This window comes from Salmo trutta, chromosome 6, assembly GCF_901001165.1.
Source record: "Salmo trutta chromosome 6, fSalTru1.1, whole genome shotgun sequence".
NCBI lineage: Eukaryota > Metazoa > Chordata > Actinopteri > Salmoniformes > Salmonidae > Salmo > Salmo trutta.
This window is the reverse complement of record NC_042962.1, coordinates 14,016,161-14,031,467: the sequence shown is the minus strand read 5'-3', so window position 1 is coordinate 14,031,467 and position 15,307 is coordinate 14,016,161. Positions and strand designations below refer to the sequence as shown.

Here is a 15,307-nt window from a genome sequence, read left to right as displayed (position 1 = left end):
CAGGGATTAGAGGGGAGGAGGTCAGGGTTTTGGGTCAAGGCTGCAGGGATTAGAGGGGATGAGGTCAGGGTTTTGGGTCAAGGCTGCAGGGATTAGAGGGGAGGAGGTCAGGGTTTTGGGTCAAGGCTGCAGGGATTAGAGGGGATGAGGTCAGGGTTTTGGGTCAAGGCTGCAGGATTAGAGGGGGGAGGTCAGGGTTTTGGGTCAAGGCTGCAGGGATTAGAGGGGAGGAGATCAGGGTTTTGGGTCAAGGCTGCAGGGATTAGAGGGGAGGAGGTCAGGGTTTTGGGTCAAGGCTGCAGGGATTAGAGGGGAGGAGGTCAGGGTTTTGGATCAAGGCTGCAGGATTAGAGGGGAGGAGGTCAGGGTTTTGGGTCAAGGCTGCAGGGATTAGAGGGGAGGAGATCAGGGTTTTGGGTCAAGGCTGCAGGGATTAGAGGGGAGGAGGTCAGGGTTTTGGGTCAAGGCTGCAGGGATTAGAGGGGAGGAGGTCAGGGTTTTGGATCAAGGCTGCAGGATTAGAGGGGAGGAGGTCAGGGTTTTGGGTCAAGGCTGCAGGGAAGTGTGGTTTGTTTACCATGTATAAAGATATAATGATATAAATCAGGCTATTGTCTGTGTGTCTGAGGCGGGTCTTTTTGGGGACATACAGTGCTTTGCGAAAGTATTCGGCCCCCTTGAACTTTTCGACCTTTTGCCACATTTCAGGCTTCAAACATAAAGATATAAAACTGTAATTTTTTGTGAAGAATCAACAACAAGTGGGACACAATTATGAAGTGGAACGAAATTTATTGTCTATTTCAAACTTTTTGAACAAATAAAAAACTGAAAAATTGGGCGTGCAAAATTATTCAGCCCCCTTAAATTAATACTTTGTAGCGCCACCTTTTGCTGCGATTACAGCTGTAAGTCGCTTGGGGTATGTCTCTATCAGTTTTGCACATCGAGAGACTGAAATTTTTGCCCATTCCTCCTTGCAAAACAGCTTGAGCTCAGTGAGGTTGGATGGAGAGCGTTTGTGAACAGCAGTTTTCAGTTCTTTCCACAGATTCTCGATTGGATTCAGGTCTGGACTTTGACTTGGCCATTCTAACACCTGGATATGTTTATTTGTGAACCATTCCATTGTAGATTTTGCTTTATGTTTTTGATCATTGTCTTGTTGGAAGACAAATCTCCGTCCCAGTCTCAGGTCTTTTGCAGACTCCATCAGGTTTTCTTCCAGAATGGTCCTGTATTTGGCTCCATCCATCCTCCCATCAATTTTAACCATCTTCCCTGCCCCTGCTGAAGAAAAGCAGGCCCAAACCATGATGCTGCCACCACCATGTTTGACAGTGGGGATGGTGTGTTCAGGGTGATGAGCTGTGTTGCTTTTACGCCAAACATAACGTTTTGCATTGTTGCCAAAAAGTTCGATTTTGGTTTCATCTGACCAGAGCACCTTCTTCCACATGTTTGGTGTGTCTCCCAGGTGGCTAGTGGCAAACTTTAAACAACACTTTTTATGGATATCTTTAAGAAATGGCTTTCTTCTTGCCACTCTTCCATAAAGGCCAGATTTGTGCAGTATACGACTGATTGTTGTCCTATGGACAGAGTCTCCCACCTCAGCTGTAGATCTCTGCAGTTCATCCAGAGTGATCATGGGCCTCTTGGCTGCATCTCTGATCAGTCTTCTCCTTGTATGAGCTGAAAGGGACGGCCGGGTCTTCGTAGATTTGCAGTGGTCTGATACTCCTTCCATTTCAATATTATCGCTTGCACAGTGCTCCTTGGGATGTTTAAAGCTTGGGAAATCTTTTTGTATCCAAATCCGGCTTTAAACTTCTCCACAACAGTATCTCGGACCTGCCTGGTGTGTTCCTTGTTCTTCATGATGCTCTCTGCGCTTTAAATGGACCTCTGAGACTATCACAGAGCAGGTGCATTTATACGGAGACTTGATTACACACAGGTGGATTCTATTTATCATCATTAGTCATTTAGGTCAACATTGGATCATTCAGAGATCCTCACTGAACTTCTGGAGAGAGTTTGCTGCACTGAAAGTAAAGGGGCTGAATAATTTTGCATGGCCAATTTTTCAGTTTTTTATTTGTTAAAAAAGTTTGAAATATCCAATAAATTTCGTTCCACTTCATAATTGTGTCCCACTTGTTGTTGATTCTTCACAAAAAATTACAGTTTTATATCTTTATGTTTGAAGCCTGAAATGTGGCAAAAGGTCGAAAAGGTCAAGGGGGCCGAATACTTTCACAAGGCACTGTACACTACATGACCAAAAGTATATGGACACCTTCTCGTGTAACATCTCATTCTAAAATCATGGGCATTAATATGGAGTTGTTCCCCCTTTGCTGCTACATAATATCAGTCTCCACTCTTCTCGGAAGGCGTTTCACTAGATGTTGGAACATTGTTGTGGGGACTTGCTTCCATTCAGCCACAAGAGCATTAGTGCGGTCGGGCGCTGATGTTGGGCGATTAGACCTGGCTCGCAGTCTGCGTTCCAATTAATCCCAATGGGGTTGAGGTCAGGGCTCTGTGCAGGCCAGTCAAGTTCTTCCACACCTATCTTGACAAAATATTTCTGTATAGACCTCGCTTTGTGCACAGGGGCATTGTCATGCTGAAACTGGATAGGGCCTTCCCCAAACTGTTGCCACAAAGTGGGAAGCACAGAATCGTCTAGAATGTCATTGTATGCTGTAGCATTAAGATTTCCCTTCACTGGAACTAAGGGGCCTGAACCATGAAAAACAGCCCCAGACCATTATTCCTCCTCCACCAAACTTTACAGTTGGCACTATGCATTGGGGCAGGTAGCGTTCTCCTGACATCCGCCAAACCCAGATTTGTCCATCTTACTACCAGATGGTGAAGCGTGATTAATCACTCCAGAGAACGCGTTTCCACTGCTCCAGAGTCCAATGGCGGCAAACTTTACACCACTCCAGCCGACGCTTGGCATTGCACATGGTGATCTTAGGCTTGTGTGCGGCTTCCCGGCCATGGAAACCCATTTCGAGAAGCAGATTGGAACTCTGTAGTGAGTGTTTCAACCGAGGACAGATGATTTTTACAGGCTTCAGCACTCGGCGGGGCCATTCTGTGAGCTTGTGTGGCCTACCAGTTCGCGGATGAGTCGTTGTTGCTCCTAGATGTTGACACTTAAAAATAACAGCACTTCCAGTTGACCGGGGCAGCTTTAGCAGGGCAGCAATTTGACAAATGGTGGCATCCTATGACGGTGCCACGTTGAAAGTCACTGAGCTATGCAGTAAGGCCATTCTACTGGCATATTTTGAGCTGCAGAAAATCTTCAGGAGGCAATGTGATCAGTTGGCCACAGAGGAGCACTGTTGTACAACCTTCATGGGACTCAAGACAATGTCAACGACATTCCAACAGCATTCACAAGTAGAAACACACACACACACACACACACACACACACACACACACACTACATAAGCACGCAGGCACACACACACACACACACACACAGTCAATTACCTCTTCTAGACTCACACCTGAACTCACCTACACACACGCACATCGATTACTTACTCACACGTGTGTTGTTGTGTGTGGCCGGCCCCGGACAATAGTGGCATTACGTTACTGACTCTCTGTATTGTTCTCTCCCGTCCCACGGCTGGTGGCCTGCTCCATGATCTTTGTCTCCCGTCCCACGGCTGGTGGCCTGCTCCATGATCTTTGTCTCCCGTCCCACGGCTGGTGGCCTGCTCCATGATCTTTGTCTCCCGTCGCATGGTTGGTGGCCTGCTCCATGATCTTTGTCTCCCGTCGCACGGTTGGTGGCCTGCTCCATGATCTCTGTCTCCCGTCCCACGGCTGGTGGCCTGCTCCATGATCTCTGTCTCCCGTCCCACGGCTGGTGGCCTGCTCCATGATCTCTGTCTCCCGTCCCACGGCTGGTGGCCTACTCCCTTATCTTTGTCTCCCGTCCCACGGCTGGTGGCCTACTCCCTTATCTCTGTCTCCCGTCCCACGGCTGGTGGCCTGCTCCATGATCTTTGTCTCCCGTCGCACGGTTGGTGGCCTGCTCCATGATCTTTGTCTCCCGTCCCACGGCTGGTGGCCTGCTCCATGATCTTTGTCTCACGTCCCACGGCTGGTGGCCTGCTCCATGATCTTTGTCTCACGTCGCACGGTTGGTGGCCTGCTCCATGATCTTTGTCTCCCGTCGCACGGTTGGTGGCCTGCTCCATGATCTTTGTCTCCCGTCCCACGGCTGGTGGCCTACTCCATGATCTTTGTCTCCCGTCCCACGGCTGGTGGCCTGCTCCATGATCTTTGTCTCCCGTCTCACGGCTGGTGGCCTGCTCCATGATCTTTGTCTCCCGTCCCACGGCTGGTGGCCTGCTCCATGATCTTTGTCTCCCGTCCCACGGCTGGTGGCCTGCTCCATGATCTTTGTCTCCCGTCGCACGGTTAGTGGCCTGCTCCATGATCTTTGTCTCCCGTCGCACGGTTGGTGGCCTGCTCCATGATCTTTGTCTCCCGTCCCACGGCTGGTGGCCTGCTCCATGATCTTTGTCTCCCGTCCCACGGCTGGTGGCCTGCTCCCTTATCTCTGTCTCCCGTCCCACGGCTGGTGGCCTACTCCCTTATCTTTGTCTCCCGTCCCACGGCTGGTGGCCTGCTCCATGATCTTTGTCTCCTGTCCCACGGCTGGTGGCGTGCTCCATGATCTTTGTCTCCCGTCCCACGGCTGGTGGCCTGCTCCATGATCTTTGTCTCCCGTCCCACGGCTGGTGGCCTGCTCCATGATCTTTGTCTCCCGTCCCACGGCTGGTGGCCTGCTCCATGATCTTTGTCTCCCGTCCCACGGCTGGTGGCCTGCTACATGATCTTTGTCTCCCGTCCCACGGCTGGTGGCCTACTCCCTTATCTCTGTCTCCCGTCCCACGGCTGGTGGCCTGCTCCATGATTTCTGTCTCCCCCAGAGCAGTTAGTGTTGACTCCCATTAGTCAGTAGGAGTCTCCTGACCACCTGGACCCAGAGCGGGGCGTCAGCGTGGCCGCCATGCGCTCTCACCATGCGCTCTCGCCATGCGCTCTCGCCATGCGCTCTCGCCATGCGCTCTTGGCACACTGACAGGTTTGACAGAAGTGAGTTAGAGTATTGTCTTACACAGGCTGGCACCCACCACTGCTTAGAGTTCACAGGCTGGCCTGGCTGGCGCCCCCCACTGCTTGGAGTTCACAGGCTGGCCTGGCTGGCGCCCCCCACTGCTTGGAGTTCACAGGCTGGCCTGGCTGGCGCCCCCCACTGCTTGGAGTTCACAGGCTGGCCTGGCTGGCGCCCCCCACTGCTTGGAGTTCACAGGCTGGCCTGGCTGGCGCCCCCCACTGCTTGGAGTTCACCAGTGCATGCACTGGAATAGTAACCTTTAATGACTAAAGCAGCGGTCGGGGCCAATCAATTTAAGAAGTGAATTTCAATTGAAAATGAACCCCAACCCTGGACTAGAGCACAGTGGTGGTCACTAACCCTGATACTAGAGGCACACGACTTTCTAGGACCAGGGCTGGTGACTGCTGGACTAGGCTGGTCCGCCTGTCTGCACAGTGACTTTATGTGCTCGTAGTAAATAGACTTGACATACGATCACATATACATATACTGTATAAACCACCATGTATTCACTCTGCAAGATCTTGTACACATATCGACAGACACACAAAACGCACACAAGAACATGGTCACATACAGTTGAAGTCGGAAGCTTACATACACCTTAGCCAAATACATTTAACCTAAGTTTTTCACATTTAATCCTAATAACAATTCCCTGTCTTAGGTCAGTTAGGATCACCACTTTATTTTAAGAATGTGAAATGACAGAATAATAGTAGAGAGAATTATTTATTTCAGCTTTTATTTCTTTCATCACATTCCCAATGGGTCAGAAGTTTACATACACTCAATTAGTATTTGGTAGCATTGCCTTTAAATTGTTTAACTTGGGTCAAACGTTTCAGGTAGACTTCCACAATAAGTTGGGTGAATTTTGGGCCATTCCTCCTGACAGAACTGGTGTAACTGAGTCAGGTTTGTAGGCCTCCTTGCTCGCACACACTTTTTCAGTTCTGCCCACAAATTGTCTATAGGATTAAGGTCAGGGCTTTGTGATGGCCACTCCAATACCTTGACTTTGTTGTCCTTAAGCCATTTTGCCACAACTTTGGAAGTATGTTTGGGGTCATTGTCCATTTGGAAGATCCATTTGTGACCAAGTTTTAACTTCCTGACTGATGTCTTGAGATGTTGCTTCAATAAATCCAGATAATTTTCATGCCTCATGATGCCATCTATTTTGTGAAGTGCACCAGTCCCTCCTGCAGCAAAACACCCCCACAACATGATGCTGCTACCCCGTGCTTCACGGTTGGGATGGTGTTCTTCATCTTGCAAGCCTCCCCCTTTTTCCTCCAAACATAACGATGGTCATTATGGCCAAACAGATCTATTTTTGTTTCATCAGAACAGAGGACATTTCTCCGAAAAGTACAATCTTTGTCCCCATGTGCAGTGGCTTCTTCCTTGCTGAGCGGCCTTTCAGGTTATGTCGATATAGGACTCGTTTTACTGTAGATATAGATACTTTTGTACCTGTTTCCTCCAGCATCTTCACAGGGTCCTTTGCTGTTATTCTGGGATTTATTTGCACTTTTCACACCAAAGTACGTTCATCTCTAGGAGACAGAACGCGTGTCCTTCCTGAACGGTATGCCGGCTGCGCGGTCACATGGTGTTTATACTTGCGTACTATTGTTTGTACAGATGAATGTGGTACCTTCAGGCGTTTGGAAATTGCTCCCAAGGATAAACCAGACTTGTGGAGGTCTACAAAACGTTTTCTGAGGTCTTGGCTGATTTCTTTTGATTTTCCCATGATGTCAAGCAAAGACGCACTGAGTTTGAAGGTAGGCCTTGAAATACATCCACAGGTACACCTCCAATTGACTCAAATGATGTCAATTAGCCTATCAGAAGCTTCTAAAGCCATGACATCATTTTCTGGAATTTTCCAAGCTGTTTAAAGGCACAGTCAACTTAGTGTATGTAAACTTCTGACCCACTGGAAATGTGATAGAGTGAATTATAAGTGAAATAATCTGTCTGTAAACAATTGTTGGAAAAATTACTTGTGTCATGCACAAAGTAGATGTCCTAACCGACTTGCCAAAACTATAGTTTGTTAACAAGAAATTTATGGAGTGGTTGAAAAACAAGTTTTAATGACTCCAACCTAAGTGTATGTAAACTTCCAACTTCAACTGTATATGTAAATAAAGCACACTTACTTGTGTCCCATGCGTATGCACATGGCATGCCTTAAGCATGCACATAGATGCATGCATGTTTTTGGGTTGACTGTTGGGTTGGGTGAGAGTGAGTGAGAGAGGGTGAGTGGGCGAGTAGTTAACTGCATGTTGGGCCATTGCATGTGTAAATGCATTGCCACTGTAATAGTGGGTACTACAGTGTATTTGTTTTAGCTTTGGGTGAATGTGTGTATGGGAGTGTGTGTATGGGAGTGTAAGTGTGTGCGTGCGCGAACAGTACAGTATATGTGATTAGGTATGAATGTATTATGCCGTCTCTGGTCTAACCTGTAGGATTATCAGTGTATGGATTAGCAGGTAGAGGAAGTTGCAGAGCAGACACTGAGAGGATTACTACCCCAGCTTGTGCTGTAGGAAAGAGGCTTTCACTCCTCTACTCATTGTTCACTCCATCGCCTTGGTAACTGGACCCACTGGCCGCCCCAGCAGACCTGCAGGTCAACCTTGACCAGGAAGTAAACGACCTGGCTAGAGGTCACCTTAGGAACAGGGACAGCCATGGCACCTCGTAAGGGTCAGACGTTCAGACGGCGCTGCTCTGTAGGTAATGCTTTCCTGACCTCATAATGGGAGGGGCAACGAATCAACACAAGGAGACTGGGGGGCGATGGGGGAACCTCCGATTCACCAAGAAGTGTTCAGAGGGTGGGACCTTCAAGTGGGCTGTCTGAGTTTGTAGTTTGCTTATTTTTAGTCACATGACTGACTTTGTATGCCTGTTTTACAGATAGTCAAAACCATAAGCCAAAACAAGAAGAACTGAGCGTAGTTATCTGACTCTCACATTCAGTTGGTGGACATCATAATTAGGACTGTGGTGTTCACAACATTTAGTCAGCTGGTGATTCTCAAGCAAATAACTGCCGGTCTCACGATAATTTACCGTTAATTAACATAAACACATTTAGCATCTCTTGGCTTCCACTGATGCAGACCTTTGGAAAATCTACTTTTTAAAAAGTCTAATAAATCCATGTAATATAGCCTACACCTTCACAACAAATCCATTATTTATTTTAGACAGGTATAAAGCAGCATGATATGAAGAAAATGTAGTCTATTTCAGAAGAACAGAATAGCATACTCTGAGTTGTCTTTATGTTAGGTCCTGATCTGGCTATGCCATATGGCTGTGGGCTACACTAGTTCATTTAGCAGACACGATTTGCTTAGAATTCCATGGCATTATTTTATAGTGTGAAGAATACAACTGAACAAAGCTGAATAAAATAGAAAGGATATCTTCTCCAAACGATTTGAAGGAGTGTGCACATACGGCTATTCTTTGTTGAGCAGTTAACAAAGAAACAGGCACCCCTATATGCTGAATTTAGAGTTATTTATGTAATGTTAGTTGTGATACAAAGGTTGGGCTATAAGTTTAGATTTTTAATACACTCTTAAGGCTGCATGACATGACTCTAATGATGATTTGAAAAAAGTTGCATGAAAGGCATGAGCTCTGCTTTGTTTTTTTTGTGCAGACTGTACACACTTCATCAGTCTCTTATTCACAATTTGACAAGCACTTGATAATTCCTGATTTCCCGGCGCAATCCCCTTGTGTGGCTGTAATGCCTTTTTTTCGGGGCCATTAGCCGTTGTGCCCTTTGGCTGAATATAATCATTTTAATTCCCTTCTCCCTTTGTGCTGCGTGCTTCGAAGGACCTCTCACTCACATGGCTCTCCATCACGTGATTGGGTCTTTCTCACAGGCTACAAGTGAAGACATACACATACGCACGCGTCCTATCCATTTCCGAGGCGCATATTGAAGATATTAGAACTGTCCACATTTACTTTTCGTTAGCCAACAAGATGAGTAGGCCTAACAAACAGCAAAAGCACTAGCTTATGTCAATCTACTATCCCCCATAGTACAAAAGTTGCCCGATTCTGTCCGAGAAATAAATATTCCAAACATAGTCTGGGACAGTTGTGGGATGCGATAGATTTACATTTACATTTTAGTCATTTAGCAGACGCTCTTATCCAGAGAGACTTACAGGTGTGAATGCATACATTTCATTTCATGCATTTTTTTTTTTTGGTACTGATCCCAAATGAATACAACCACTAGCATCCCCAAAAAACTTTTTATGCTATAAGGCTGACGCAACACATCAGAACGTTTAGCTTTACATTTTTATAAATTATTAGCCTATTTTTTCACATTACAAGCGCAGCAATGCACACACGGCAGTAGGCTATAAGCGCGAATGTATGCCAGTTAGGCTCTACACCCATTGTAAAGCGGATTGTGCTTAATTTTAAGAAGTTATTTTGCCACTTTAGTTGTGATGCAAACCTTATCAAAACATAGAGGCCTATGGGCTCCCAAGTGGCGCAGCAGTCTAAGGCACTGAATCTCGCGTCACTACAGACCCTGATTCGATTCCAGGCTGTATCACAACCGGCTGTGATTGGGAGTCCCATAGAGGTGGCACTCAATTGGCCCAGCGTCATCCGGGTTAGAGTTTGGCCGGGGTAGGCCGTCATTGTAAATAACAATTTGTTCTTAACTGACTTGCTTTGTTAAATAAAACATTCATAAAATATGGGCTAGGCTACAGGTTGGGGACTATGATTTGAAAAAGTCGCTAAAAAAAGGTATGCATTGTTTCTTGCCTTATGCTGGGCATCATTCACAAGTGATAATATATAATATATAAATTGATAGGCTAATATTGTCACCCATCAGACTATTCTTGATTTAATCTTGTCTTTACATGTACTAAATAATGTGTGAAATTTGTTTTGATTTAGAATGGACCATTATCACGCATATGGCTTGAAACGGAGGGATACATGTTATTGTTGATTGCATGTGTGGGTATATCAAGATGAGAAGTTTTACTGTTCTTGGTGGCCTGATTTGTTTTGAGTTGGGGCGTGTCTGTTTGGTGTTTGTTTTGTTTCCCCTGCCCAGGACCAGGTTAGTATGCTGTATAGGAGCTCTGGTCTGTTTCACCTGCCCAGGACCAGGTTAGTATGCTGTATAGGAGCTCTGGTCTGTTTCACCTGCCCAGGACCAGGTTAGTATGCTGTATAGGAGCTCTGGTCTGTTTCACCTGCCCAGGGCCAGGTTAGTATGCTGTATAGGGGCTCTGGTCTGTTTCACCTGCCCAGGGCCAGGTTAGTATGCTGTATAGGAGCTCTGGTCTGTTTCACCTGCCCAGGGCCAGGTTAGTATGCTGTATAGGAGCTCTGGTCTGTTTCACCTGCCCAGGGCCAGGTTAGTATGCTGTACAGGGGCTCTGGTCTGTTTCACCTGCCCAGGGCCAGGTTAGTATGCTGTATAGGAGCTCTGGTCTGTTTCACCTGCCCAGGGCCAGGTTTGTATGCTGTATAGGAGCTCTGGTCTGTTTCACCTGCCCAGGGCCAGGTTAGTATGCTGTATAGGAGCTCTGGTCTGTTTCACCTGCCCAGGGCCAGGTTAGTATGCTGTATAGGAGCTCTGGTCTGTTTCACCTGCCCAGGGCCAGGTTAGTATGCTGTACAGGAGCTCTGGTCTGTTTCACCTGCCCAGGGCCAGGTTAGTATGCTGTATAGGAGCTCTGGTCTGTTTCACCTTCCCAGGGCCAGGTTAGTTTGTATGCTGTATAGGGGCTCTGGTCTGTTTCACCTGCCCAGGGCCAGGTTAGTATGCTGTATAGGAGCTCTGGTCTGTTTCACCTGCCCAGGGCCAGGTTAGTATGCTATATAGGAGCTCTGGTCTGTTTCACCTGCCCAGGGCCAGGTTAGTATGCTGTACAGGGGCTCTGGTCTGTTTCACCTGCCCAGGGCCAGGTTAGTATGCTGTATAGGAGCTCTGGTCTGTTTCACCTGCCCAGGGCCAGGTTAGTATGCTGTATAGGAGCTCTGGTCTGTTTCACCTGCCCAGGGCCAGGTTAGTATGCTGTATAGGGGCTCTGGTCTGTTTCACCTGCCCAGGGCCAGGTTAGTATGCTGTATAGGAGCTCTGGTCTGTTTCACCTGCCCAGGGCCAGGTTAGTATGCTGTACAGGAGCTCTGGTCTGTTTCACCTGCCCAGGGCCAGGTTAGTATGCTGTATAGGAGCTCTGGTCTGTTTCACCTGCCCAGGGCCAGGTTAGTATGCTGTACAGGGGCTCTGGTCTGTTTCACCTGCCCAGGGCCAGGTTAGTATGCTGTATAGGGGCTCTGGTCTGTTTCACCTGCCCAGGGCCAGGTTAGTATGCTGTATAAGGGCTCTGGTCCGTTTCCCCTGCCCAGGGCCAGGTTAGTATGCTGTACAGGGGCTCTGGTCTGTTTCACCTTCCCAGGGCCAGGTTAGTATGCTGTATAGGAGCTCAAGCAGGTGCCATTAATACAGGTAACGAGTGGAGGACAGAGGAGCCTCTTAAAGAAGAAGTTACAGGTCTGTGAGAGCCAGAAATCTTGCTTGTTTGTAGGTGACCAAATACTTATTTTCCACCATAATTTGCAAATAAATTCATTAAAAATCCTACAATGTGATTTTCTGGATTTTTTTTCTCATTTTGTCTCATAGTTGAAGTGTACCTATAATGAAAATTACAGGCCTCTCATCTTTTTAAGTGGGAGAACTTGCACAATTGGTGGCTGACTAAATACTTTTTTGCCCCACTGTATATGTGTGTGTATATATATATATATATATATATATATATATATATATATATATATATATATATATATATATATATACAGTACCAGTCAAAAGTTTGAACACACCTACTCATTCAAGGGTTTTTCTTTATTTTTACTATTTTCTACATTGTAGAATAATAGTGAAGACATCAAAACTATGAAATAACACATATGGAATCATGTAGTAACCAAAAAAGTGTTAAACAAATCAAAATATATTTGAGATTCTTCAAAGTAGCCCCCCTTTGCCTTGATGACAGCTTTGCACACTCAGACCCAGGTTGAATGTTTCAAGTTCGTTGCAGACAGGCCATGCGTAGCCAATGTGATTTACAGGATTTTTTTTTTTTTCTCCGGATATTTTCTACCTTCAGGCTGCAGTGTTTTTATTATTTGGCTTTATTGGCTATTTTTACATACAGTAGTTGGCAATAGAAGTTACTTTTTATGTTTGTCATTTAGATTTGGATTGAATTTTGATTAACCACATGACAATGATTTTGAGATATGAAGACGTTATTATAAATGAAATGAAACTGTTCCATGGAAATGTGCATATGAAAACCATAACTGGCACACAGTTTGGTAGAAATGGTAAGATAAATTGGCATTCCACATGAGAAAGTTTGTTGCCTATTACCGGCAACTTCAGCAGAGTAGCGGAAGAATCTGCGAAAGCCAGTAGGAGCGGGAGGAGGATGGTCGGGACAGGTTAAGGTTTTTTCTTCTGGTTATCTTGATCTCTGGCTCCCTCTTGAGTCATTATGTGTCTTATTTCATCAAACAGTGTGCTTATTAAAGCATTAGACAAGCTCAATGCATACATAGTGTGTGTCTACATATGGAAGAGTACGCGTTTAAAAATGTCGACCAATCGACTTGTCAAAAGAACAGACGACTTTCAGTCGACCAATACTTGTTTTAGTCGGGGACAGCCCTAATCAAAACAAATCATCATGATGCCCTGTAGCTGGCTTATTCCTTCTTCACTCCATTGTCTTTCACCTTGTTGCATCCTCAGCTAAAAATGTACACTCCTACGTGATCACAACCTCCTCTCCTCTCTCTCCCCAGGGAGCTGTGAGATAGATGGTGGGAGGTGATTTATTGGCCTGTTGGTTACTGGGCAATAGGCCACTAAGAGAGGAGACACATGGTGCGTTCCTCTGTGCAGGCATTTCTGACACATGTCAGATCTGACAACGCCTGGATAGGTATTTTACGTATCAGCTAACCACATATTTTATAGAAATCTGGTGCCTAACGGCACAGTCGGTGACGTGGCAGGCAACCATTGGTTGATGCATGCAACGTCTGAGCAGGGGAACGTGACCACAGTGATCAGTCTGCTCAGATGACCTTTGACCCGTTCTGTCTCCTGTGAACTAGCCCCAGACGACCAGGAGGCTCCCTGCATGAATCTTTATGAGGGGTTGGAACATTTGCTCCTGGGTGTCTGGTATGTGTGCAGGATTCAACATATCCTAAAATGCGCTGCATAGTCAATCTGACATCTGCATTGGCCGTGAAGCATTTACAGGGATACGGCCTCTGCAGAAGTCAGAGTAATTCTTCTTGCGCTTCGCGGAGCAGTGCAGAGCTGTTGAGCAGAGCTGTTGTGAAGGAAGTTGTCAAGGAAGTAAGTTTGTGTTTATACATACAGTACAGTCCCCCACCTACCGTCAATCAATCATGTCAATGCGGAAATTTGGGAGGCGCACGGCGATGCGGTACGGAGATCAATTTGGCCTCTGCAAGCCTCTAGAGGGTCCACAACTGCGTCACACCCTCCATACGGAGCCTCCGACCACATTTTCAGATCAAGCATAAATCGTTTTTAATCCTGCGCACACTGTGACACCTGTATGTGGTTCATATGTCCCTTCCACACTGTGACACCTGTATGTGGTTCATATGTCCCTTCCACACTGTGATACCTATATGTGGTTCATATGTCCCTTCCACACTGTGACACCTGTATGTGATTCATATGTCCCTTCCACACTGTGACACCTGTATGTGGTTCATATGTCCCTTCCAAACTGTGACACCTGTATGTGGTTCATATGTCCCTTCCACACTGTGACACTTGTATGTGGTTCATATGTCCCTTCCACACTGTGACACTTGTATGTGGTTCATATGTCCCTTCCACACTGTGACACCTGTATGTGGTTCATATGTCCCTTCCACACTGTGACACCTGTATGTGGTTCATATGTCCCTTCCTGCATGCTGGATGCTTACCTGATCTGCCTGACAAGACCTTACTGTGATCTCCACTCCTCCTAGACATGTGTCCCTGTCCCCAGTCCAGTGGAAAACAGGATGTGTATGAATACTGATGCTATCAGGAGCTATAATGACCAGCTGCTCTGCTTTCAACCAGGCCATTTCAGCCTAGTCATTTGACAGAGGCTATACACAGAAATAACTTAGTACACAGAGGGAAAGCTCTGCTGCCTCATTATTTTTCTGAATTATTGATGGAATAGTGATGGATGTTTTCAATTCCAGCCCCACAAGGCTATCCAGACAGGGCCCAATCGTGTAAGGATTGATTGAAAGTTGTATTGCTGGTGAAGTTTGGAGTAGAACCTGAAATTAGTTAGAAATTGAGCTGCAGTAGGGCTAATATTAAAGTTTGTGTCTAATATTTCATATAGCCTGCCCTGAATAGTAAATGTAGTGATTGAACCTTATAAGGCCCCAGAAAACAGTGTGGGAAACTGAGGAACGTGATCTCTTGATGGCTGACGCGTCCCCTTACAAGTGTAATATAAACTGGTAAAATGAGCCTGCAAAAAAATATCTCAGACAGCAGACACTATACCAGCCTCGCTCAGGGGGCTACTGCCCCTTTAAATTCGGAGCCCTCAGCCCGCCCTCAGATGGGAACACCTAGTCAAGCCTTCGCGGGAGACTGGGGCGGTTGTCTGGTGTCGGAACATCATCTAATTCGCGTTGCAGGGAGACAATTTTTAAGGGCCACGCCGAGAAAAAGGCTTTTCTAGACTGCCAGAGACGGCCCGATGAAACGGAGGCGGCGGAGGTCTGTGGGCTTGGGTTATTCTCACAACCAGGACTCGGGAGCTTACCCAACAGCGAGGCCGAGGGAAAGGAGACGAGTAACGGGGCTCGTTGTGCCAGCTGGGTAAACTATTCCGTAACGTCCAGAACTGCTTACCTCTCCCTCCCCACTGCGTTATTTAGCGCAGCCCGATGATAGAAAATGTTCCTCCGACGCTCAGTGGGTGTGCGAGTCGTGCGGATCGCTGCTTCGCCTTGATTT

At 46.6% G+C, this 15,307-nt stretch overlaps 1 protein-coding gene across 2 annotated transcripts in view; it reads left to right on the top strand.

Moving 5' to 3' along the window:
• The window catches only part of LOC115195482 (phospholipid-transporting ATPase IB), a 102,329-nt gene that overhangs the window by 2,033 nt on the left and 84,989 nt on the right, over positions 1–15,307 (top strand). The window contains exon 1 of one of the 2 annotated variants that reach the window (XM_029755366.1): positions 14,922–15,169. The exons of the other annotated variant lie outside the window; for it this stretch is intronic. The gene's annotated coding sequence lies outside the window, so the exon portion shown is untranslated. Of the gene's footprint in view, positions 1–14,921; positions 15,170–15,307 lie in introns of those variants that run through there. 2 annotated transcript variants of the gene reach the window in all.